Below are 26,164 nucleotides of genomic sequence, written 5' to 3' on the forward strand. Positions count from 1 at the left end.
TCGCCATAGCTATGTTGCGAGGGTTTAATGAATTAATAGTCATAAATTACACAGAACAGAACCTAGCAGAAGTACGTTCTCAATTACACAACAATTTTTGAGAATATTAGTTCAAAATAGTTCCAAAATAATATCTAGTCAGTGATGCCCACCAGCCTCTATGCTTACTTAGCCTTGTCTTTGATATTTCACTTCTGTAAAGTGTGTTTTACATTTTTAGACCTGAAAGACAAACTATAAATAAGTTGTGCAGACCACAAATCTGTAATTAAGTTTGTTCCTCTTCTTAGAGAAAATCAGTCAATTGTGGTTAAAATCATGACAAAAATATTTCTTCCTTAGAATAAGTTTCTCTCCTTCAGCTTTTTTTTCTGGGAAAACCCAGACCTGAATGAGCTGTTGAATTCTCTGAAGTACTGATCTGAAAGTCTCAGCTTTTAATTCTCCAGTACATATCCCTTCATGACTGTCACCAGGGCCTATCTCTGTAGGATGTGCAGCAAGCATCTCTCATTTTGGGGATCTGTGTCTTTGGTTTCCTAGCAACAAAGAAGACACCCCACACTAATGCCCTATCCATTTGTAACATTGCAACAATAAAGCCAACAGCTATAAAGTTGCCCAGTGATGTAAACTGAAAAATATTTGCCAAAATTGGCAACAAGATAAGCTACTCTAGGCAGTCCTTTTGAAAAAGTTGAAAATACATCTATAAAATATGATTATCTATCTGTTGCTTTAAAGAACATAGTGTATTTATTTTTCCATTATTTAGAAGGATCCTCAAAAACAAAATGAAGTCAATATTTGGGATTTCATTGGATATTTTACTTAATAAAATGAAACACGATTGCTTTCCATGTATTGTGTTACATGCTAAATATAGTGTAGGGAACAACACAGACATAAATCCTAATTTATAGAACTTAATCTAAGCACTCTGTTTCAGATTTAAGGTACTTTAGAATTACTCAGGAAGCTTGTTTAAAATGTTGTTCTCAGGACTTGGATTCTGATTCGGATCATCTGGGAGAAGCCCCTAAAGCTGCATTTTTCAACGGTGCCCCACACAACAGTGATGCAGATCACCCACCAACCATGTACTGAAAATTGGAGCAGAGGATGATCCAGACAAATCTTGTTAAGAAAATAAGGGTTTGTGATTAACATGTTTATAGTAGTGATTTATGATGAAGGACACAGAAGATAAGTGTCAGCCTACCATATCATCTTGCAAGCTCAGACACAGTGTATCTGTAAATGGGAAAAAAGAGTCACTTTACAGGGAAATTTTGCATAAGATGCAAGCTTTGTCGGTATTCACTCCTGATGCCCCATCTTCCAGCTGTGACCAAGCCTCTCAGGACTCTCAGTATGTGTTCAGCCTCTCTTCCAAGCCCCTCTGATACTCGTCCAGCTGTTCAGAGAACAAGCCAACTGAATCAACACAAGCTATATTTACCACAAGTGAAAGACTATCAATACTTGAGATAGCAGCGGGGAATTCTGACATCTGGTAGCACCAGATGATTAAGAAAGGCATTTGGCAAATCCAGATAGGTGAAACTTAGGAAAGACAGCTGCTTTGTGGGTTCAGGATTAAAGCAAGCTGGTGAGAGGAAGTAATAGCAGACTTGCCTGCCAATTTGCAAAACTTCTCTTTAATTCCCCAAGGTGTCATTCTTACAGATAACTAAATGAAGCAATTTTATTGCTGTATATTATTTTGTCTAAATCGTATGTAAAATCCAGCAATCATTCATAGATTATCTTTCTGCACCTGAAGATTAAAAGGAGCACTTCTTAGCAATACTGAGAAACTGAACGGCTTTCATTGGTCAGATTTTTTGGTGGGAAATCTAGTCTACTCATTCTGTTGGGACAGGTGCTATAAACAAATTGTGTGCCCAAAGGAGGCATGATTTTTAGCAAGGCAAGGAAAGCAGCCTTCTCAATTTCTTAATAAGACAGCCTGCTCAATGATCCTGAAACACCCTTCTAGGAAATGCAGAAATTCCCATATAATTCTCCACTTTAGGTTAATATTGATATCTCTGTTTGGAATGCTGACTGTATTTTCTACAGTGGAAGCACACAACAGGGAAAAGGCCTGGAGTTAAGCCAGACATCCTGGAATGTGAAGTCAAGTGGGCCTTAGAAAACATCACTATGAACAAAGCTAGTGGAGGTGATGGAATTCCAGTTGAGCTATTTCAAATCCTAAAAGATGATGCTGTGAAAGTGCTGCACTCAATATGCCAGCAAATTTGGAAAACTCAGCAGTGGCCACAGGACTGGAAAATGTCAGTTTTCATTCCAATCCCAAAGAAAGGCAATGCCAAAGAATACTCAAACTACCGCACAATTGCACTTATTTCGCACGCTAGTAAAGTAATACTCAAAATTCTCCAACCCAGGCTTCAGCAATATGTGAACCAAGAACTTCCAGATGTTCAAGCTGGTTTTAGAAAAGGCAGAGGAACCAGAGATCAAATTGCCAATATCTGCTGGATCATGGAAAAAGCAAGAGAGTTCCAGAAAAACATCTATGTCTGCTTTATTGACTATGCCAAAGCCTTCGACTGTGTGGATCACAATAAACAGTGGAAAATTCTGAAAGACATGGCAATACCAGACCACCTGACCTGCCTCTTGAGAAACCTGTATGCAGGTTAGGAAGCAACAGTTAGAACTGGACATGGACCAAGAGACTGGTTCCAAATAGGAAAAGGAGCACGTCAAGGCTGGATATTGTCACCCTGCTTATTTAACTTATTTGCAGAGTACATCATGAGAAACTCTGGGATGGAAGAAGTACAAACTGGAATTAAGATTGCCAGGAGAAATATCAATAACCTCAGATATGCAGATGACACCACCCTTATGGCAGAAAGTGAAGAGGAATTAAAAAGCCTCTTGATGAAAGTGAAAGAGGAGAGTGAAAAAGTTGTCTTCAAGCTCAACATTCAGAAAACTAAGATCATGGCATCTGGTCCCATCACCTCATGGGAAATAGATGGGGAGACAGTGGAAACAGTGTCAGACTTTATTTTTGGGGGCTCCAAAATCACTGCAGGTGGTGATTGCAGCCATGAAATTAAAAGACGCTTACTCCTTGGAAGGAAAGTTATGACAAACCTAGATAGCATATTAAAAAGCAGAGACATTATTCTGCCAACAAAGGTCTGTCTAGTCAAGGCTATGGTTTTTCCAGTGGTCATGTATGGATGTGAGAGTTGGACTGTGAAGAAAGCTGAGCACGGAAGAATTGATGCATTTGAACTGTGGTGTTGGAGAAGACTCTTGAGAGTCCCTTGGACTGCAAGAAGATCCAACCAGTCCATCCTAAAGGAGATCAGTCCTGGGTGTTCATTGGAAGGACTGATGCTGAAGCTGAAACTCCAGTACTTTGGCCACCTCATACAAAGAGCTGACTCATTGGAAAAGACCCTGATGCTGGGAGGGATTGGGGGCAGGAGGAGAAGGGGACGACAGAGGATGAGATGGTTGGATGGCATCACCGACTTGATGGACGTGAGTTTCAGTAAACTCCGGGAGTTTGTGATGGACAGGGAGGCCTGGCGTGCTGCGACTCATGCAAAGAGTCGGACACGACTGAGGGACTGAACTGAACTGAAGGAGCAAGGGGGAGAAAACACGTGGCAAGGCAGAACATTTGCATAACAATAGTTATTAAGCAATTTTCAGAGACCCAGCTGATCTGGACAGGAGAATCAGGAAGAGGAAATTCAATTAAAAGACACTACTGCCATACACCTGAAACAACACAATATTGTAAATAAACTATACCCCTATATAAGATAAAAATTAAATTAAAAAATAAAGTGTAAATAAAAAGTAAAAGACACTGATTTGTAGAGAGACCAGGCCTTCTCCAGCTTTACGGTACATATGACTCACCTGTGGATCTTGTTGAACTGCTGGTGCTGATTCAGTAGATCTGAGGCAGGGCGAGATGCTACATTTCCAACCATCTTCCAGGTGATGCTGAAGCTGCTGAGGATTGAGGCGACAGGGGACCACACTGGCTAATGGGGAAAGGATGGAAAAGGAGTTCAGTGTTTGCAACATGACCTTGGATGCGGTATTTTTAGATTTTACTACTCTTCATTTCTGCACTTATTCATTTCTTTAGCAAGTGTTTCACTAAAATGCCCATAATATGCTTCATATGGTGCTGGGGGTATCAAAGGGAACAAAACAGGGACTTTCCTGGCACTCCAGTGCTTAAGGCTCCAAGCTTCCAATGCAGCGGGCACGTGTTTGATCCCCGGTCAGGGAACTAACATCCCACACACTGTGCCCTATGGCCAAAAATTAAAAAAAAAAAAAATGGGGGAGCAAAACAGTGAATTCCTAACATCCTGCCCTGCTTTTCCTGCCTTCTCCAAAATTGGTAGATTGTGCTAGATGACTTAGGACAAGGATGGAAGTATGACTGAAATGCAACAGTCTCCCTGAAATCTTCTGATCTGCTCAGGCATCTTATCTTTTGTCTCTGTGCTAATTACCAAGAAGTCACTTCAGTGAGTTGCACTAAAACACATCAATTTTAAAAAGAGCAGATTAGAGCCATTAAATAATTATGAAATGATTTAGTATAGCTTCAAGTTCTTTAAGGATATTTCATACCCTTAAAGAGAGCTTCAACCTGAATTTTCCCATTACCCAAATCATTTCCTGGCAGACTGTTAGTTATTAGAGAAGAATATTAAATCTTTTTAATGCCACCAATGTGACAATAATGTGGAATTAATACATTATAAAACATTCTAATGTGTCAATGATAGATAATTTTAAAATACTTGCTATGTAAAAGAGCTTATTTATTTTAAAGTTTGTCTCATCAGTGACAGTTCTTAACAAATTTAAAGAGTTCAAACCCTCTCTCTCAGGTCTCCTTCACTTCCTTTCACAGCTCCTTTCCCTTGTTAACTCTCTGTAAAACTCTTTTTCAAGGTTATCTCAATAGAACAAATGGAGAAGTCTGGAAAGGCATCTATATTCAATCTCCTTGAATGTTATCTAAGTTCTCTACCATCCCAGTTCTCAGTAATTAGTAGCAGGAATGACTGTGCTAAATGCCAAAGTGTGCCGGGCATCATGCTAGATCTTGCATAAAGCATTTGCCCGTTACCACCTGCAACAGTTCTGTCATGTAGGTCTTATTCCATTTTCACAGCAGACCAGGGCTCAGAGAGGTGGAGTTTATATGAGCTAATAAACAAAAGTGACAGATCCAAGCCAGGAGGACAAAATCCCTAAGTCTGTCCCTTCTACCCCATACCACCATACCAACACTTCATGAAGTCTTCTATTAGTTCTAAAGTACATGAGTGTGGGACATTATGAGTGTGCCATAAGGAAAGAAACTGAAGTCTCTTTTTGTCATGTATAGAAATAGACACTGTGATGTGGATGATTCATCTGTTAATTTTAATATTCAAATTCTTTATATGTGATGGGGTTTAAATACAGCAAATATACTTATTGAATATCCTAAGCTGAAGGACTTTGAGAAAACAGCAGAAGCAGGAGGGTTACCCAGACTCTCCTGCAATCCACCTACCCCTTCTCCTCTGAAACATGAAAGTCATAAACCTTCATGTGAGTGATGCCCTCCCTACACTCAGAGGAAAGGAACATCCTTTTCTTCAAAGATAAATGAACACCAAGAAGAGCCCACATAAACAAGCCTAATTTTACTTCATTTTCTTCACATTCCCTAATCTCTCATAGTCCTTCATGATCTCCCATGTTTCATCAAACCTAGGACAAAAATATACAGTTCTGCTTCTTTAGGTCTTCATTTCCTTCTAAAGGATCATATCTCACATGAAACTTACATTAAATAAATGTATATGTGTTTCTCCTGTTTATCTGTCTTTGCCAATTTAATTTTCAGACCCAGCCAAAAACCCAAAGAGAGTCAATGAAATCCTTTTCCTTTCCTACATATGTTTACTTATTCTTTCGTTGTTTAGTCTATCACATTCTCTCAAATGGTGTTTGGTCTGCTTGTTAGGCTCATTTGATCTAAAAATACAAAACGTCTTCAATTCAGAATTTTTTCTTTTCCTTTTCTTTTTTTTTGCTTTGTTTTTGTTTTTTGAGCTATTGCTTCTCCTCCATCTCCTTTTTCTCCTTTTAAATGTGTTACTATTTGCATACTAAATAACTGGATCTAGCTATCTTGTGTGTGTGTGTTAGTTGCTCAGTCATGTCCAACTCTTTGCGACCCTCTTATCTTTTAAATCATGATTCCCATTTTTTGGTATTTTTGCTCCAGATTATGAGGTTGTACATCAAATTGATCTTCCAGATTATTAATTCAACTCAGCAAGGTCCACTCTCTTTTTATTTTCTCTGTTGTTTTTTAATCACGTGTTCATTCAATAGCTATTGAGCATCTATAGTGGTACTAGCTCTAGTCTAGGCAATTGGGGAATATGAATGAATGAAATGAGTCAGATAACTCTTATCTTCTAAAATTACTTTAAGGCAATTTATCAGAAAGGCTCACATAGAAATTCTTCCTATGGCACCCTGACTCCCCGCTCTCCTCCCCACAGACATCCTGTAACTCCAGACTCCTGGGACTCAGAAGTTTAAATTTCATGTTGAATCCTCTATAATTTGTGATTGCTTCTGGGCCAATTTACTCATGATTCTTCACACTGAAGAGCCATTTTCTACCCTGGAGTTTACCATTGCTAGAAGATTACTTTTATAGAATCAAGTTATTTTAAATTATTTGTTCTTGACTTCTGGGCATAGTTGATGGGTAGGTTACAAGTACCCAGTTTACAGAACATATAGAATTGAATATCCCATAGTATTATAATTTTTAAGATTTTTTTCATGGGGGTTACTCACTAACCCATATAAGTAACTCAAGGCAGTTTGTTTTATTCATCTCTAAATTTCTAGAACCAAATAATATGCCTGGCCCAAAAGTTAAATAACTTTTTGGAATAAACAGTACAAAGGGCCGGTTTCAATGTGTGTTTTTTATTTCTTTACCTATCGATAAATTTACGGAAAATTGAAATGACAGACTAAACACACGAATGCGAAAAATGTGCTGAGATTCCACTTAAGAGGAATAAGGAGTAAACCATCACAGATTTTCCTTCAGCATTTTTATTAAGTGAAAAGTTAAAATAACTTCTTCCTATATGTTTCCCTATTATTAAAATTAACATTTGTAGGATTTTTATTTGCTGTTCTTTGATTTTTCAGCAAGAAACAGATTGATGTATTTTTCAATATCTTAACTTTAGTCTCTTGTAACAGGTTTCTTAGACCAGAAGGTGCAACTTTTCAACATACTTGGATTATCAGACCATACTTTTGTTGCTTTTTATACATTCACATCTCTTATGTCCACAATAATAGCAAAGCATTTTTAAAGTCAGTTTTTGTTCACATTTGGTTTTTTGATTTTGGTTTTTTGTTTTTTTTTTTTTTTTGGAGGGAGGAAGTGGGAGCTACTAATCTGTACCTTGATTTTTGCTTTGTGGGCACTTAACAGAAGATAAAAATGACTTTTCCCTCCCCTAATAACAAGAGCCAGTTCTCTTTGTTTGAAGAAGCATCTCAAAGAAAGTTTCCATGAGGGCTATACAGGCAATATAACTGAATGATATGTGCAGACAAGGTGTCTGTGAATGGTGAAGTGCTGGTTCTTTCTAAACAGGATGGCTGATGTTCAGCCCCAACTCTGTAGGAATACAGCTCAGTCTCCACATTCCACATCTTCCAGTTTTCCATGAGAAGCCAGGAATATCTTTGTTTTTGCTTTTTGTTAATTTCAGCTTTATTGAGGTATAATTGACATATAAAATAATAAAATATTTAAAGTGTACATCATGGTACATGTGCATACACAGTGAAAGGAGTCCCTCAACTAGTTAATTAACACATCCATCGCATTTTCGGAGAAGTGGGACCATGCTTTGTGGGCTGCAACACGGAGTCGACCGGTGGAACTAAGGAGTTGGTTTCCGGGGAACTTGTGTCAGTGGCGCATGCTCTTTCTCTCCCAGCCAAGTCTCATGGCAACGATCCTGATATCGAGATGGCTTGGGCCATGAGAGCAACGCAGCATGCTGAAATCTACTACAAACTGATTTCATCAGTTGACCCACAGTTCCTGAAACTCACCAAAGTGGATGACCAAATCTTTTCTGAGTTTCGGGAAAATTTTAAGAATCTCAGGATAGATATACTGGATCCAGAAGAGCTCAAATCAGAATCAGCTAAAGAGAAGTGGAGGCCATTCTGCTCGAAGTTCGATGGGATTGTGGGAGACTTCAACTATGGTACTTTGCTGCGACTGAACTGTTCACAGGGCTACACTGAAGAAAACACCATCTTTGCACCCAGGATACAATTTTTTTGCCATTGAAATTGCTCAGAATCGAGAAGGTTATAACAAAGCAGTTTATACTGGTATTAAGGACAAAGAAGAGAAAGAAGCCAGCAATGGAGAAGACAAAGGAGCCAACAGCAGAGAAGAAGAAAAAGGAGCCAACAGAGAAGGAGAAAAAGAGAAAGAAGCCTACGAAGAAATCAACAAAAGTAGTGAAACAACTATGTGAGGTAGTCAGGGAACAGCACTCTAGAAGGTATGATTCAAGTGAGTCTGCAAGTACCATGTTGCTACTTGCACAGGTCCCTATGGTCAAATGTATTAATATCTCCTTTTTCAGTGGAAGGATATGCAGAAGGACATCTTTCTGGCCTAATTATCAGAAACTGCAGTGGTTGTTCTCTTGTGCGAACTGACTTGAAGACTATTAGTGGGGTCTTAGTTGATGGTTTGTTGGTTGTCACCACCAGTCAAGTAAGAAATTTTGTAAATAAATTTCTTTTGGTTCTTAAAAAAAAAAAAAAATCCATCACCTCAAATATTCTCATGTATTTCTTTTCTTTTTCTTTTTGGTGGAAACATCTCAGTTCTACTCTCTTTGCAAATTTCAATTATATAATTCAGTGTTATCAATTATAGTCACCACATTTTTCATTAGATTCTCAGACCCATTCTTAAAGTTGGAAGTTTATGTCCTTTTACCAAAGTTCCCTGTTTTCTGCATCCCCCAGCCTCTTTTCTAATTTTTTACTCATCATTTTTATGAGTTTAATTTTTTTTTCAGATTCTATACATATGTGATATCATGCAGTATTTATCTTTATCTGCCTGGCTTATTTCACTTAGCATAACTCCCTCAGGGAGGTCCATCCATATTATAAATGTCAGGATTTCCTTTTTTCGTGGCCGAATAATATGCCATTGTGTGTGATGTGTGTATGACATCTTCTTTATCTATTAATATTTGTGGGTTGATGGACATAGGTGGTTTCTATATCTCAGCTATTGTGAATAATGTTCAATGAACATTGGAGTACAGATATTTCTTTGATATCCTGTTTTAATTTTCTTTGAATGTAAATCCAGAAGTGGGATTACTGAATCATGTGAAAATTTCTGGATTATATATTTTTCTTTAGTAGTAGTAAGTAATATAATTTAAAAACAATCCCATACACACCAAAAAAAAATAAAAATCCTAGACAAACAAACCTTGAAAACCAAACTAAATACATCAGTGGACTCAATCTGACCACAGCTGCCAATTTGTGACATCCAGTTCAATATCTAATTTTCTTAATCTTGGAGGAATTAAAAATGCATTTTGCTTTATCTTCCTGAAAACATTTTTGAAAAACAACTCCTACTCTTTAAGTGGTCAGGGCCTTTGAAGAACAGAATAGAATCGTCTCAGGATACAAAGGTAGAGAAACTTCCTTTAAATTTGAAGGATTTAAAGGAAGAAAGTGGCACAAACGCAGAAATGAATTGTTCCCTCCCAGACAGACAGACCCAGACGAGGCAGGTTTCCAAATGGCAGAGTCCTTCTATTGGCCCTAGAGTCATGTTATTTCCAGCAGATGACTGGGCTGACTGGATGGATGGATGGATGTTTATGAAATGAACACCAAAAAAGTGGAGCACCCTATCCTCAGGGGGACTACGTGGACTTGACCACCATAGTCTCAGGGGTAACCACTCTGGGTTTCAATCTAGAGGCCAGTTTCTAATTTTCTTCAATTACAAAAGTGGAGGGATTTCTAACTAGTCTGTGTTTACCTTTCTCCCATGGTGGTGGAATTTTTAGTGAGGTGCCCATCAGTAACAACTACTACTAAGTTTCTTTGCCACCAGATATGGCCCTATGCCCACCTTCTGGTCATTAAAGAATTATGTGTACAACCTTAAGGTCATCCCCATAAAAGAAGTTGACCAGATTTTCCCTCTTCCTTTTCTTTAGTTGGAATGTGGGCATTGGGATCAAGAAATGAAAACCTTGAGTCAAGAAAAGCAAATCAGTGACACAGAAGGTGATCCTACCAACTCCTGCCACCTACTCAGAAGTTTATGTAAGAAAGAAACATTTTTAACTTGCACAAGGCACTGAATTTACAGGTCTCTTTGTTAATTTAGCCTAACCTTTTTCCTAATGAATTCAAGAGGTCTTAGAGTTTTTATAAGAACCCAAGCGAATACCTTATCTGCCTCCCATTCACCCCCATAAAAGGAAAAAAGGCAGGATTGACTCATGCCTAATTACAAAGGCAAAGAGGATGGAGTCAGTATAAAATGTAATTTAATTTAGAAAAATATTTTAAATGCTCAAATGTTATGGAATAATTCATGTTGATTACATGTTTTTGCCACTGAAAGAAGAATAAAACTGAATTTTTATCTTGGCATTCCAGCCTTGAAGTATTTTCTTTGATGTCCACCACAACTGAAGCCTGATTACTTGGGGATATTTGCTATGAGGATAATGAAAGTTTTCCCACAATGAATCTATTGTTACATATAAAGGAATATCACATATATGTTTTATAGGTGATGGTAACTTTTTTGGATGATGTACTGACTATGATTTGATTACATTGTGCTTTGATTAATTTGGACTGAGGCCTGAAATTTTTCTGACAACAAACCTTTAAAAGAAGATAATTTCTCAACAGTAAATTTAGGCACATGGATTTTTTTTTTTTAATCCACTCACTTCATCATATTTAATCTTTTTCACTCTTCTTTTCAAAATAATACTCAAAATTATTTTATTTAATAGATCAAGGAAATACCAATATGGGAAAATAGGTAAAAACCCAGTTCAGTAAAAGAAACTGGTGAGGTATAAGAGATTATCAATATTCATGACAATCTCAGCTTATTATTATATGTATCATTTATGAGGACAGGCCTCAAAGGTACAATTAAATCCAATACATATTAGAATGAACATCAACATTCCTTTAATATATTGTACAACCCTTAATTTATAATTGATAAGGGATTCTCTGGTAGTTCAGCTGGTAAATAATCCACCTGCAATGCAGGAGACCCCAGTTCGATTCCTGGGTGGGGAAGATACACTGGAGAAGGGATAGGCTACCCACTTCAGTATTCTTGGGCTTCCCTGGTGGCTCAGCTGGTAAAGAATCCATCTGCAATGTGGAAGACCTGGGTTCTATCCCTGGGTTGGAAAAATCCCCTGGAGAAATGAACAGATACCCACTCCAGTATTCTGGCCAGGAGAATTACATATTCCACTGTATATAGTCCATGGGGTCATAAAGTCGGACATGATGAGTGACTTTCACTAACCCTTAATAGCACCAAAATATTGCAGGGAATTTTGTTATGGTTGTCCTAAAGCCTAGGGCACATTTCTCTTTACAGAAAAATAAAATCCAGGGTCAATTTCCTTTTTCTAGCCTATATCAAGATACATTTTAAAAAATTAAGCAATTCTTCTATTTTAACAAATACATAAGTGAATGCTCAAAGCCTGTGCTGAGAGTGATTAAATAAGTAACCTGTGTCAAAACATTTTCAATGGCTGACAGTGTGTCCCACATTCCTTGAAGTTCTTCATAGTCCTGTGATCTGGGAGAGCCTTACATAACAAGCATCTTTCCCAGAAAGCCTTCATTAACATCTGTGGAATAAATTAATGTGTGAGGAGAGGAATAAATGAACACCAGACAAATATTAACAAGTTAAAACATTAACCACCTAGATGTAGCAACTGACCTTGGTTGAATTATTTTGTTTACTTATATTCTTATTAAAATTTATCTCAAAATGTGGAGACCAGTTGCAAGTTTGCCAGGAAAAGTGTCAGATATCACCACATCTGAGTCCACAAAGATGCATAGCAGGGCATGTTTGGGCATTCCTTAAACTGAGGAAGACGTGGAAAGCTGGAGTTTATCTTGAGAGAAAAAAGCATGGAATATATTATATATATATCACATAACTAGGCATTTCCTGAACTGGGAAATACCTAAAAAGGTATTGTATTATGGAATATGACTCTTGTGGAACAGAGTTGGGGACCATGTAAACCAACTCCATCCAATAGAAATACGATACAAGCCACAAATGCAAACTCTATATGCCATTTTAAATTTTCTAGTAGCCACATAAAAAAGTAAAATTAATTTCAATGATATATTTTATTTAGCGAATGCTATCTAAATTACTACACTTCAGTAGGTAATCAATAACAAAGTTATTGAGATATTTTATACTTTTTACAATCTAAGTCTCCAAAATCTGCTGTGTATTTTACACTCAGGCACATGTCAGTTTGGACTAGGTGTTCTTGAAGCTCTCAATAGATTCATTAGGCCAGTGGCTATCCTACTGAGCCACCTAGAGAATTTAGTTCTCTCCCTTCTGAGCGATCTCTTTTTCAGAGAGGAGAGGAGACATATAACCCACATTCCTGTGGTTTTGTTTTGTTAAAAGTATTGTTAATGTCTAAAATATTAAACAGTATTGTGTAGGAACCTGGAATAATGATGAAAGAGCTTCCTCTGTGGCCTTATGTAGGAATGTCCCTTGTGTACATACGACAGGCAACTTTGGCAGACTGCCTGGACCTGAAGTGGGCACAGATAGAAGTGTCTTGGGGCACACGTTCGGAGTCACCTTGGAAAGACTGGTGGAGCTGGAGCAGGTACAGATCAGGAGGGTTTCAGCGCACACCAGGGCCACTTCGGCAGGACAGTTGGAGCTGGAATAAGCAGATCAGGGAGTCCTGGGGTGTGATGCACTAAGGCCCCTTGACAGAATGACTGGAGCGGAAGCAGACGTGAGCTGGTAGATTCCTGGAGCATATCACACTGGGGCCACCCTGATGGCCAGCCGGAGGTGGAGCAGGGACAGGCCGTGCTGAGGCCACCATAACAGAACAGCTAGAGTGTCCATGAGTCAGGGCGTCCCGGTGTGCACCATGCCAGGGCCACCTCGGTAAGACAACTGGAGATGGGGCAAATGCAGGTGGGGGGAACAAGGCACCCTACCCTGGAGCTGCCCTGGGGAGAAAACTGTAACTGGCATGGGCCAGGGAACTTGGCAGGTGGGCCAGAGCACCTGGACCATATTCTTGTTCACACTCTCAAGGTGAAGCAAGAATGGAAAAAATAGCACTCTGGTGACTCTGATCCTGAAAAGAGTTCCAGCAGTTCCTTGCCTGTTTGGCAGCACTCTAGAATTAGTAAATGGATTTCCTTCAGTATCATCTAGGTGCCCTTTAAGCTGTTATTTTTTCCACCATGTTTCAGGGTGGGAGAGTCTGCAGGCAGGTCCCTCAGTAATATCCCTCCCTATTGTAGGTTGCTGCATTAGGGATGGAGTTTCTGTAGATAACGTGTCTTCCTTTCTTCAACCCACCTCCATGAGGTCTTCTAGCATTTGCTTTTGCAGAAGATGTTCAATCATCCCTTGTTTCCTTCATGAGGAATTGCTCTATTTGTAGGCATTAGGTTTGGTGTGTTTGTGGGAAGAGGTGAGTTCAGGGTCTTCTTGTGCCACCATCTTGGACCATCTTCAAAATGTGCTACTTTCAATTAAATGTATTAATGTAATTCTTTTGTTAAAAAGTATCGTGTAAACTCTATTTCTAGAATTACAAAATATGGTAAGCTTATCATATTCCATGGAAAGTAATAGGTTGGACATTATCATTGATAATAAATAGTTGACTGAAAAAAATCCATTTTCAGCCTGTGATTTATTTAAATGTTTACTGGATACTAGAAGACTAACCTGGAAGAGTCTGGAGTCAAGCTGGGGTAAAAAAATCTCACCCATATATAACAATTCATAGGCAATAAGTTTAAAACAGACAGCAAAATTGACATCAAATATAATTCCTAGGTTTTCTCCCTAGCCTGCACAAAGCTGAGATTGAGAAAACCTTATTTTTAGCACTGACTCTTGTCAGTTACCAGCTATATAATTTATATAGCAACTCTGAGCCCACTTTTCTACATTATATAAGTAGGAAATAGGGAGAATGCACTCTATATTTTCTCAGTTTTTGTCAGTATTAACATTCTGAAATTCCAATTCTATTTTTTTAAATGGTGGTTCATGGTTGATTTATTTTTTAATTAAATAGAAATATCTGACACAATATAAAATTTCAGGATGAGGATAGAAGACACAAGTTTATTAGAGAAACTAGAAATGATAAGCATCAAACTCTTCAAATTTCTTGGAAGTTAAAACAAATAGAAACAGGAAATAGGTTATATATAGCTCTTATTGTCTGATGAGGCGTTTCTTTTTTACACACGGAAAAACTCAAACAGTTTATATGAGATAATATTTATGAAGGCATCACACTAAACAAATTCAACACCAGCATTGTATAAAATGCAGTTACTGCCTCATATTATCATGTTGATGTGAAATGTCCATGTAAGTTCAGAGAAACTAATCATAACTATCTAACTCTCAAGTTATCAACTCAGAAGTAGAGATCCTTCTTTGGATTTTTACAATCAACAAAATGAGGAAAATAATCTAACTACCAGTAATTGACACATGAAGAAACAACTTCTTTCAAATCTCCACTCCTCAATTTGTCTTCCTCCAAAAAAAAATATTTTTTAGTTAAAGTGACTTTAAAAAATAAAAATAAAAAATTGTATCTACATTTTTGGTTAGGATTGGAGCTGACTCTTAGTGAGTTCAGTTTTTCTGGAATATATGGCAATAGATGACAGATTGACCATATTCTAGTTTGCTTATGCTCTATAAATAGCCATGGAGGAAATAAGAGGGAGAAACTATTTATACACTGAGAGCAGAGGGTCTCCTGGTTTCCATGGCTGTCCTTTCTGGGGATAATACTAACACTTGCACTAAAAACACACTTGATTTCAGCTCAGTCTGTATTAAAAAAGTGTTCTTTCTGACAAAAGAATCTGCATCAAGGTAGGTCTGAGAAGGAAATTAACTGCACAATACTGAATTGAAGTATACAGTTCTGGCAAGGTTCATGATACGAACTCCTCTTTCTGTATTTTTGGCTTCATGCTTACTCTAATCCTATAATCAATATAAAAACATAATACAGGAAAAAACCTTAAATCAATGTTTATGAATCTTTCCAGTTGAAAAGAGTTTCTACTCCTAAGCACAGAGAGCCTACAAGTTGGGGCGAGGCCAAATTTCAGGTGTAATTGAATGGCTAATAGGGAGTTTGATTGTAGGACAGAATTTAAAATGAAAAATTCTTCCTGCACTTTGTAAAGGTCTACCAACACAAAATGCATTGATAGCCTTATGTCTCCCTACTGGATTGTTAAAAATTTCAATCAAGTATTATACAGTTTAATCTCATCTAGCCAGGTAACTTATCTCCAGATATCTTGTTTTCCCATATTGATAGGAAAAGGATCACACTGTATCTTCAGATGTTTTGTTTCAACATTACACAGCAAAGAAATGAAGAAATGCTCCACTATTTCCTTTCTTCAGTATTCCTATTTAACAACTCCCCTTGACTACTTTTCTACCCAATCAATAGCCCACAGATTCAATAGCTTTTTCACTATCACCTTCAACCTGTATTCACTTTCCTCTCTAGCTAGAGCTTAGTTTCCACGGTCCACTATTTAAATAATTTATTGTCACATGCTGTTTCACTCATTTCTCTCTGCATCATACTCTCTTGGCTAAATCCCAGTTGTAAACTCAACTAACACCCTGAGTCTTAACCTGCAACTAAACAATTTCTCCTGGAGAAAAATACATACCAACTGAGTGCATCCTAAAGGAAATCAGTCCTGAATATTCATCAGAAGGACTGATGCTGAAGCTGAAAATCCAATACTTTGGCCACCAGATACGAATAACTGACTCATTGGAAAAGACCCTGATGCTGGGAAAGATTGAAGGCAGGAGGAGAAAGGGATGACAGAGGATGAGATGGCTGGATGGCATCACCGACTCAATGGACATGAGTTTGAATAAACTTTGGGAGTTGGTGATGGACAGGGAAGCCTGGTGTGTTACCGTCCACGGGGTCTCAAAGAGTCAGACACAACTGAGCAACTGAACTGAACTGAACTGAGTTTGAATATATTGTATGGCCACAAAACTCAAAGGGCCATACAACAATGCTTAGAAATTCTGTTCATCTTATGACCTTTCAAAATGACAATTTCATCATTATGGAATGGCTACCCACTCCAGTATTCTTACCTGGAGAATCCCATGGACAGAGAGCCTGGTGGGCTACAATCCATGGAATTGCCAAGAGTCATACACGACTGAGCTATTAACACTTTCACTTTCATGTTCAATTCTACATCCCTTCTCTTCTAAATCTTTCTCATTTGACAACTTTGCTTTATAGTCAGCCCTAAAACAGACATATCAGACAGTATCTCATGCATCTTTACACCTTGAAATAACCAGCCTACCAATATCTGTACCCCTTTTTTCTATCCTTCCCAGAGCCTGCCAGTGTTGTAAAGGGAACTAGTGTCTGTAGGATGGTGGCCTTTGTTTCCATACTGTTGCTCAAAAAGCCTCTTTTTCTTTCCCTCTTTTACCTGGCCCCAAGAAGAGGGCTGCCTTGTCTTTTGTCTCAGAGACTTAAAAGAAACAATTGTCTTATTTAATTTTGTCCATTGAGCTTAATTGCTAGGGCTCAGGTAACACAAATTCCTGTGTCTGTGTTAGGAAATCAAGAGATACATGTGCCATACAGGATAAGAACACAGGACCATATGAACTGCACACACTTATTACCTGACTCTTTCCACACAAGTCCATGGTCTTAGACCTCTCTTATGAATTTCAAATTTTTCACAGTTCGTAAGTTCTTTTCTTGGTGGCTTCTTCATATGCAGAGACTAGACTTCTGGATCAGACACTGCCTAGACATGCCTAATGTCTAAAATGAACCTGTCTCAGCTGGAAACCAAAATATGCTGCTTACCTACATTTGATCACAAAAAGTTCTCCTACAGCTGTTGTGTTTTTTTTCTAGTTCAAAGAATCATGGAAACCACAAACAGGAAACAAAAATATCTATTTGAGATACTTTCTTTCCAACTGAAGTGAGAAAGATTAAATGTTGACATTATCTTGGAGCTTTTTCTACAATAAATTGGTATAGCTAAAAAGTTGAGACAAATATAGCATTATCTAATTGAAGACTTAGTTGAGGTTCACCAAAGCCAGCTACACTTTCCTAGGGACCTTTCAATGTTTTCATGGCCACTTATGACAGAACATTTAGAAGTGCAACTTTTTTTTTTTTCAAATGAAACCTTTGATAAGTTCCAGGAGTCGTTTTATCATGAAATCTGAAATATTTCTGATTCTCAGTTGTTGGTCCTTCTCATTGTTCAAGATTCTGCTCTGATCCCTTGTCTGTCTGTTTGTTCTTACATACTATCTCCTTGAGTGAAGTCATCCACTTCCACCATGGTCTGAAGTTGTCCTCAGATGATGGTCAAATCGACATTTCTAACTGTCTCCTCCACTGTAGCCTCATTTTATTCTACGAGGCAACATTTTTCTGTCAGTACTAATATCACTCAACCTGAACCAAGGCAAGCTTATCTCCCAGCCTTAATAACCAAACTTCAGAATTTCCGTTTGTCAGTTATACCTTCAGTATCTCAGGGAGGATGCGGCAGGGGTTGGGGTGGGGGAGCGGGGGAGTGAGGGGAAGGTTCTAGGAGGTACAGCCTTTGAGAGGTGATTAAGTTATGAGGGTGGAGTCCTTGTGAATGGGATTAGTGTCCTTTACAATCCACAGAGTGGCTAAAGAGTCAGACATGACTTAGTGACTAAACTAAAACAACATAATAAGCTTCCAGACGGACCTCTAACCCTCCCACCATGTAAAGACATGGTAAGAAGAGCCTGGCTATTAACCAGGAAGAAGGTCATCACCCGACCATGCTAGCACCTGAGTCCTAGGTGTCCCAGCCTCAGAACTGGGAGAAATGTATTCCTGTTATTTATAAGCTATCCCCGTGTGTGCTATTTTACTATAGCTGCACAAACTGATTAAGACATCTTCCAAGGCCCATTAAAATGTCACATTTTTTTTGATGAGCCTTTCCTAGTCACCCCACAGGCCCAGTGCCTTTCTTTAAACCCCTAAAAAGCAACTGCATTGTACTCTGCATCACTAAAAGTTTCATTGATGTATAATAAACTACTGCTAAACTCAGTATCTTACAATAGCAAGTTCCTGTCTGCCATGATTTTGCAGGTTGACTGGGCAGTTTCTCAGCTGTGCTCACTCATGTGGAGGATCACCTTGAGTGTCAGCCTCACAGGAGGCTCTCAGACAACCTCATCTGCTGTCTAGCAAATGGTACTGGTGTGGATTAGCACACCTTCATTTTCCTCCATGGGCCTTTTATCTTCCAGTATGTTAGACCAACTTTTTTTGCCCTAGTCCTAGGGCAGAGTCCCAAGAGTGTCAGGGCAGAAGTTGCAATGTCTCTAGAGAGGTAAACTCCGGGACTCAGTATAGCATCACCTCCACTTTATTCTGTTGGTCCAAATAAGGCATACAGTGAGTCCAGACTCAGAGGTCAGGGGAAATAGTCTCCATCTCTTGATGGAACAAGTCACAGAGGCACATTGCAGAGAAGAATGGGAGAGAATAGGAGAAAGTTTGTGCTTATCCTTGAAAACAATATACAACACTTGGGATATAATGACATACTCTATTGTATTGCCATCTATCACATGTGTTTTAGTTTAATCGATTCTCAAATTATGATATAATTCCCCTAAAATAAAAATTCAAAACACATAGTTTTCTTGAATTTTTTTTAATATTTAATAGACTGGACACATGTCTGAATCTTTGCAAGCTGATGGACTGTAGCCCACCAGGCTCCTCTGTCCATGGGATTTCCCAGGCAAGAATACTGAAGTGGGTTGCCATTTCCTGCTCCAGGGAATCTTTCTGACCCAGGGACATAACTCACATCCCTTCATTGATAGGCAGACTCTTCACCACAGAGCTGCCTGGGAAGTCCAGACTGCACACAGATAATATTAATTATATACCACTTCCCTTGTGGCTCAGCTGGTAAAGAAACACCCTGCAATGAGGGAGACCTAGGTTTGATCCCCGGGTTGGGAAGATCCCCTGGAGAAGGGAACAGCTACCCACTCCAGTATTCTGGCCTGGAGAATTCCATGGACTCTATAGTCCATGGGGTCACAAAGAGTGGACAAGTCTGACTGTCCCTTCACTTTTCTTCTTTGCTAGACACTGTTCTAAGTATTAAAGTCATTTAACTCTCAGTATATTAAATAATTTAGCTATCACAGTGGATATATGAGATAGGCCTATTTTTAGACTCATTTTACAAAGAGGGGAACAAAATCAAAGTGTAGTTAAGTGCCTTTCTCAGTGATCACAACTACCAAGGATTTTTTTTTTTTAATGTGACTTTTTATTCACAAAGCACAAAAGCCAGGGGACAGCCTTGGTGACTTGGAATTCGTGTTAGGGAAGTGTCTTGAACACTTGAGTAAAACAAGCAGCTACAACAGCGGTCAATTAAAAGGCACTTTCATGAGAAAAAAAATACTTCCTCAGGAGGTATTTCTCAGTGAGTAACCCACTGGACACTAGTTTGCCTGTGACACCTGTTGCTGCTTTGCTGACTAGTTTAGTACAAGGTTAGTAGTCAAACCCACACATTCTGGTTTCAGATTTCATGCTCTTAACCAGCATGCTATATGTATTGATATTAAGATGATACAAATACTGTCATCATTTTATATCTATACAAATGTATTTCCTCAAAACTACCTAGAAAATACTTCAGCAGCCAAATGACGTATTTTCAGACAGAATGTATTTCTAAAATACTGAACTATTTTTGAAGAAAAGATATACAGAAAAATGTAATAATCACTGAAATCATATCTGATGTGAAGATTCCTTTTTCTTTCTCTCACTCCATCCCTCTAAAATCTCTTACCATGATGTGAACACCTGGCCTTTTCTGGTATCTTTACAGGAAACACTTCCAGTTGGCCATCTCATCAATGAACAATACCTTATCTGAGCTTGGGTAACATCCTCTGGTGTTCACATTAGCAGGATTTAGCATTCATCACAAGTGAGACTCATACCCATGTGAGTCAGTTAACATGCCACCATTTCATCTTCTTAACCAGCTTGTCCTCAGTCACAAGCAAAATGTGGGCTGGGAGACTAGAATAAACCTAGTCTATACATCATTCCTTCTGGGAAAAATCCTCAACGTGCATACATTTATAGTAGAACAGTTGTTAACATCCTCAGATACTAGATATTTTGTGTATTAACCATGTGAGGGATGTTATGGTTGCTAGAGTTCAAGTGAACAGAAAAAGTAACACTTCTGAGTTTTCTTGCTTATTTGGGGGATTCTCAAGAAAAATCTAGTCTTAGCTTGCTAGATATTTTTCATATATTGAAATAGATATCCCATTTTTTCAGTTGTTTCCAAATAACTGTGAAATCTCCACGGCAGTTTTCCTTATGATTCCCCACCTATAATAAAGGGTACATGTAACAATAAAATCTAGGGGATTTAAGATGCTTGGTGCACAACAATGGGGTTACTGGGAATATAGAAATGGTCTATTTGATGGTACTTTGCATGGTATAATAATCAAGCTGACAAAATCCCTTGATAAAATAGCAGCAGAAATTGGGAGGAGCCTTTAGAGTTCATAATAAAAGTGGGTAAATATCTCTCTAAGTCAGGCATGGACAAGGATGTTGTCTAACTCTCTTGACAAGGTTTAGGTGATGTTCTCAATAAAATCAAAGATCTCACAATATAGTCTTTTGGGACTGAATTATGTCCCCTCAAAAGATGGCAAGTCCTAATCCCCTACACGTGAGTGTGATCTTATTTACATGTGATCAAGTTAAGATGAGGCGGTAAGGGTGGACCCTAACCTAACAGACTGTGTCCTTTTATAAATGGGGAAATTTGAAAACAAAGACAGACATGCAGAGAAGAAAGATGATATGAAGATGCAGGAAGATGGGGATCATCGATGAGGCAAGGAACACCAAAAACTGCCAGCAAAACTATGAGGAAGGGATGGCATAAATATGAGAAAATAAATCTGTGCAGTTTAAGCAATCTAGTTTGTGGTAATTTATTATGGCAGCCTGAGAAAAGCAGCAACAGACTTCACACACTCTTGGTTACTTAGGCCCCAGGTAGCTATGGCTACTGGAGGGTAAGTTCCATCCCCACTAACGAGGACCAGGATATTTAAAAAAAAAAAAAGAAAAACTATATCACAGATAGAAGTATGACTTTCTTACCCTTACATTCTTATAAGTCATGACTCTACCTCTTATTTTCAGGAAGAACAATTTTCCACGGTAATAAGCTCATAACTTTAATACTTATTTTACATCCCACACTCATTTAAGAAATATATAGAGAGTAAAATTCTATCGTTAAAGAGTTTATAATTAGTTGGAGGTAGGTAAAAACATTAACCAAATTAAAAATCAATAAAAGGCAACATCTAATGGATTTCTAAATTGAATCGTGTAAGTGTACTCTGAAACTCAACATTAGTATGACAATCTCATAGGGAAAGCATCTTTTTAAAGTATGCATTCAATACACGCAAGTGTAATAATTAATACTCAAAAAAATAAATATATCTTTTAAATCAACTTTATTTTACTCACTCGAGCTCTCCACCCTTAAATACAAGCCTCTTGCCTGAAATTGTGATTTGATGGCCACATTGTCTAAGTATCTACATACAATTCCTAAAGATAACCCAGTTAGCAAGAAGGGTTAACTGAAAACAACTAAAGCTGTGATGTGAAATGTGGATTATATGCTTTTTTTTCTTTCCATTCAATTTGTTACATTACATATGATTATATATTAATTGTCATATCATATCTAGCAAACCATAAACAGCAGGTTCACTATGAAGTTCTTTAAAGGCACAGGGTATGTCTTGTTCCCACATATGATCTGGATCTTTCAAAAATATTGGTTGAATAAACAAATAAAAGAATAAATGGACTTCTGATATTAACTCCTCGCTAAGGAACACATTTACTCTCTTAACCACTTATTCTGGTGCAATACATGCTTCCTTCTTGTGTTGATTAATTACTATTGATCTTATAGTGTGTGGCCCACAAGGCTCTCGTCTCACACCACTCAGTGCTGGGTTATTGATTCCCTGCCTGCATCAGGACACTTACAATATTTGCAGAAAATTCTATCTTTGCTGATGTGTTTGCTCAAAGTTCACTTCAAGTATAGAACTGTTACATTTGGGGGTTGACTCTGGTACTTTCCAGAATGTTCTACAACAAAGCTTGTTTCTTGATTGATTGATTGCTAGTCTTTTCTTTTGTTCATGTGTTTTTGTTTCTTTGTTTGTTTGTTCTGGTAACTGCAAGTCAATACCCACCAGAGTGTCAAGAAATTAGCCCAGTGGATTGAGATGAGCTATTTTGGAAAGAAGGCATGGGGATGGAGAAAAGAAAGAAAAGGAAAGGAGGGAAAGAAAAGGTAAAAGTACATCCACACTATGGGTAAATATTCCTTATAAAAATTGCTGCATTTGTTATTGAGGACCACAGTCAAAATTTTTGGAAAGCCACTACCTAGTATTACTCTCCATCAGTAACTTTTGGCGATGGGATGATTTCTTTTCATTTTTGCATGACCCTATTACTTTGGCTTCTTTGAGTTTATTGAGCTTGTATCCAGCTTTCTCTGAATTCTGCTTTGTATCACTGACACTTACATTTGTATCTTCTTGACAAGGATGACTTGCAGACTATGCCCACTTTGAGAACAATCCCCAGGTTGTACAAGACACCTAGATCAAGAAGCTCAGGTGATTTGCTGTGTAATTCTTAACATATGAGTGACATTTGTCCTAGACAGGTAACATAGTAAATATATCGTTAGATTCTGTCTCTGTCCTTGGGCACAATCCTAGCCAGCATCTACTTTTTGTCCGTTAGACTCAGGACTCTGAGCATTTAAAGTGTCCTATGAACTAAATCCCTGCTGATCCGATGATAAATTCAGCATTATGTGCAAAACTGTATAAACTAAATGCTATTACATGTAGGATGACCCTGCTAAATCTAAACAAAAGATTCTCCTGAGCGCCCAACAGGAAAATGTTCCCCAAATCAGTTGGATTTGGCCAGCTTGTGGACAGAGATGGCCTAAAGATATGACTCCAAACTCACCTATGGAGAGACCAGGGCCAAGGCCTGGTATTTACTGAGATATTAAGGACTTTGGCTCACTGAGAATGTGATTCTGAAGAGAACAAAGACACTTATTTCTATTTGAAATGTGTGTTGGGAGAGGGGTGGCAACTCAGATCCTGGCATTGGGAATAATCCTCCCCACTAGCCCGGCTTTGTGGAACAACATTGCTCCTTAAAGATTTTGAAAAGAAAAGTAATACCCTCATCACCTTTTACTGACAAAAAAACTTTTATTAAATGAAACAAAAGGATTCAAATAAAAGATCAATGTGACCTCTCTGTATGGTTGACACAGAAACAAAGCATTTTCTATCTTCATGCCTATTCAGAATTCACTGTCCATATTGGTATTCGTTCTGTTTATCAATTCAAACTAAATATTCAAAGCACCTATGAGTGCACAGTGCTAGAGGCTTTATATCTGCTTTCAAGGGTCTTACTCTCTCAGTTCAATTCAGTCACTTAATTGTGTCCAACTGTTTGCGACCCCATGGACTGCAGCATGCCAGGCCTCCCTGTCCATTGCCAACTCCTGGAGTTTACCCAAACTCATGTCCATTGAGTCAGTAAAGCCATCCAACCATCTCATTCTCTGTCATCCCCTTCTCCTCCTGCCTTCAATGTTTCCCAGCATCAGGGTCTTTTCAAATGAGTCAGTTTTTCGCATCATGTGGCCAAAGTATTGGAGTTTCAGCTTCAGCATCAGTCCTTCCAATGAATATTCAGAACTGATTTCCTTTAGGACTGACTTGTTGGATCTCCTTGCAGTCCATGGGACTCTCAAGAGTCTTCTCCAACACCACAGTTCAAAGGCATCAATTCTTTGGCGCTCAGCTTTCTTTATAGTCCAACTCTCACATCCATATGTGACTACCGGAAAAACCATAGCTTTGACTAGATGGACCTTTGTTGGCAAAGTAATGTCTCTGTTTTTTAATATACTGTCTAGGTTTGTCATAACTTTTCTTCCAAGGAGCAAGCATCTTTTGATTTCATGACTGCAGTCACCATCTGCAGTGATTTTGGAGCCCAAGAAAATAAAGTCTGTCACTGTTTCCACTGTTTCCCCATCTTATTTGCCATGAAGTGATGGGACCAGATGCCATGATCTTAGTTTTCTGAATGTTGAGTTTTAAGCCAACTTTTTCACTCTCCTCTTTCTCTCTAGTATGGGATATAAATATTAAATGAGTAAACTGCAAAATATATATGCACTATATAAATATATATATATATATATATACACACATATATCATGGAAACCACTGTGCTATTAAAAAATAACAACAAGGGATGGGGGTTACTGTGCATTAAGCCATGATGGATTATGTTTAGCATTGAGACATGACTGGTAAGGAGAAATAATCTATTTGATGGTGGAAGAAGAGCCTTGCTATAGGTGGAAGGCAAGGCAGAGCTTAGCTAACTAAAGAATCAGAAGGAGACAGGAGACACTACTTGAATGACCTGGACAAAGACAGCCATGGAGGGAGTAAAAGGAAAGGCAACTGGGAGAATGGGTAGGAGGTAGTAATACAGGTAAGACAAGGTAAGAAAGGCGAATTTTATTCTAAAAGTAGTGTAAAGCCATTAAAGGGCTTTTAGCAAAAGAGGAAGCTGATAAGACGGAATTTTTTAAAGCTCATGTTCATGTGGTGTGATGAATGTGTTGGAGATGGGAACAAAGGACCATGAAGGACCATAGGGAGAACAGTTAGGGGACGATTTTGATATCCAGATGAGAGATGATGGTTACTGGGGTGAGGGCTATGGTTGAGGAAATGGGCAGATGACTTTAAAAGTAGACTGACCAAACTTTGTGATAAATTATATTTAGAAAAAGAAGGTAGGAGGCTCAAGAATGACTCCAAAGATTCTGATTTTAAAATTTATGTGGATGGTTATGGGTGAGAGATAGGAAAGATTAGAGGAGTCACAGACTTTGGGGGGAAATGAAGTGTTTAGTGGGGGACAAGCTAGCAGAGCAACTTCAAGTGGAAGAGAAAAGTAGACAGTTGGAAAGCAGGGACAGAGACTCTGAGAGGACCTCTGCTGTGATCATCTGATTTCTCTGCTGCCCCACGTAGTTGCCTAAAACTCTAGCTGCCCCTAAATGAGGAGATGTGGTCAGCAAGAGGAACCTTGATATTTCATTTAATCAAATCACACATTCTCTATTGCATTTGACTTGGCAACTCCCAGGTGACCTGCTGCCAAGTCAAATTTTGAGCCAGATAGTGAGCTGTATGTATCTCTTGCAACTTCATTTGCTTCCTGCTTTGTTGGAAGCAGAAAAGTTACCACCAGGTAGAACAATAGATAACATCAGGAATGGGAAACAGCTGGTTTCGGTTGATCCAACAGTGAGAAGACCTTTGAGATGGAAAAAGTATATTCAAAACCAAAAAAAGTCAAAGACGATTGAGATATAAAGTAAGAAGTCACCCTCACATTTTTCAGAGGGAAATCAGTGAGTCAGTATTGAGAAGACAGCA

At 38.3% G+C, this 26,164-nt stretch overlaps 1 pseudogene; it reads left to right on the top strand.

Moving 5' to 3' along the window:
* Positions 1-6,801: 6,801 nt before the first annotated feature.
* Positions 6,802-8,817, top strand: LOC122673359 (annotated as a pseudogene).
* The last annotated feature ends 17,347 nt before the right edge of the window (positions 8,818-26,164 follow it).

The sequence above is a fragment of the Cervus elaphus genome, chromosome 17 (genome assembly GCF_910594005.1).
Source record: "Cervus elaphus chromosome 17, mCerEla1.1, whole genome shotgun sequence".
NCBI classification, from domain to species: domain Eukaryota; kingdom Metazoa; phylum Chordata; class Mammalia; order Artiodactyla; family Cervidae; genus Cervus; species Cervus elaphus.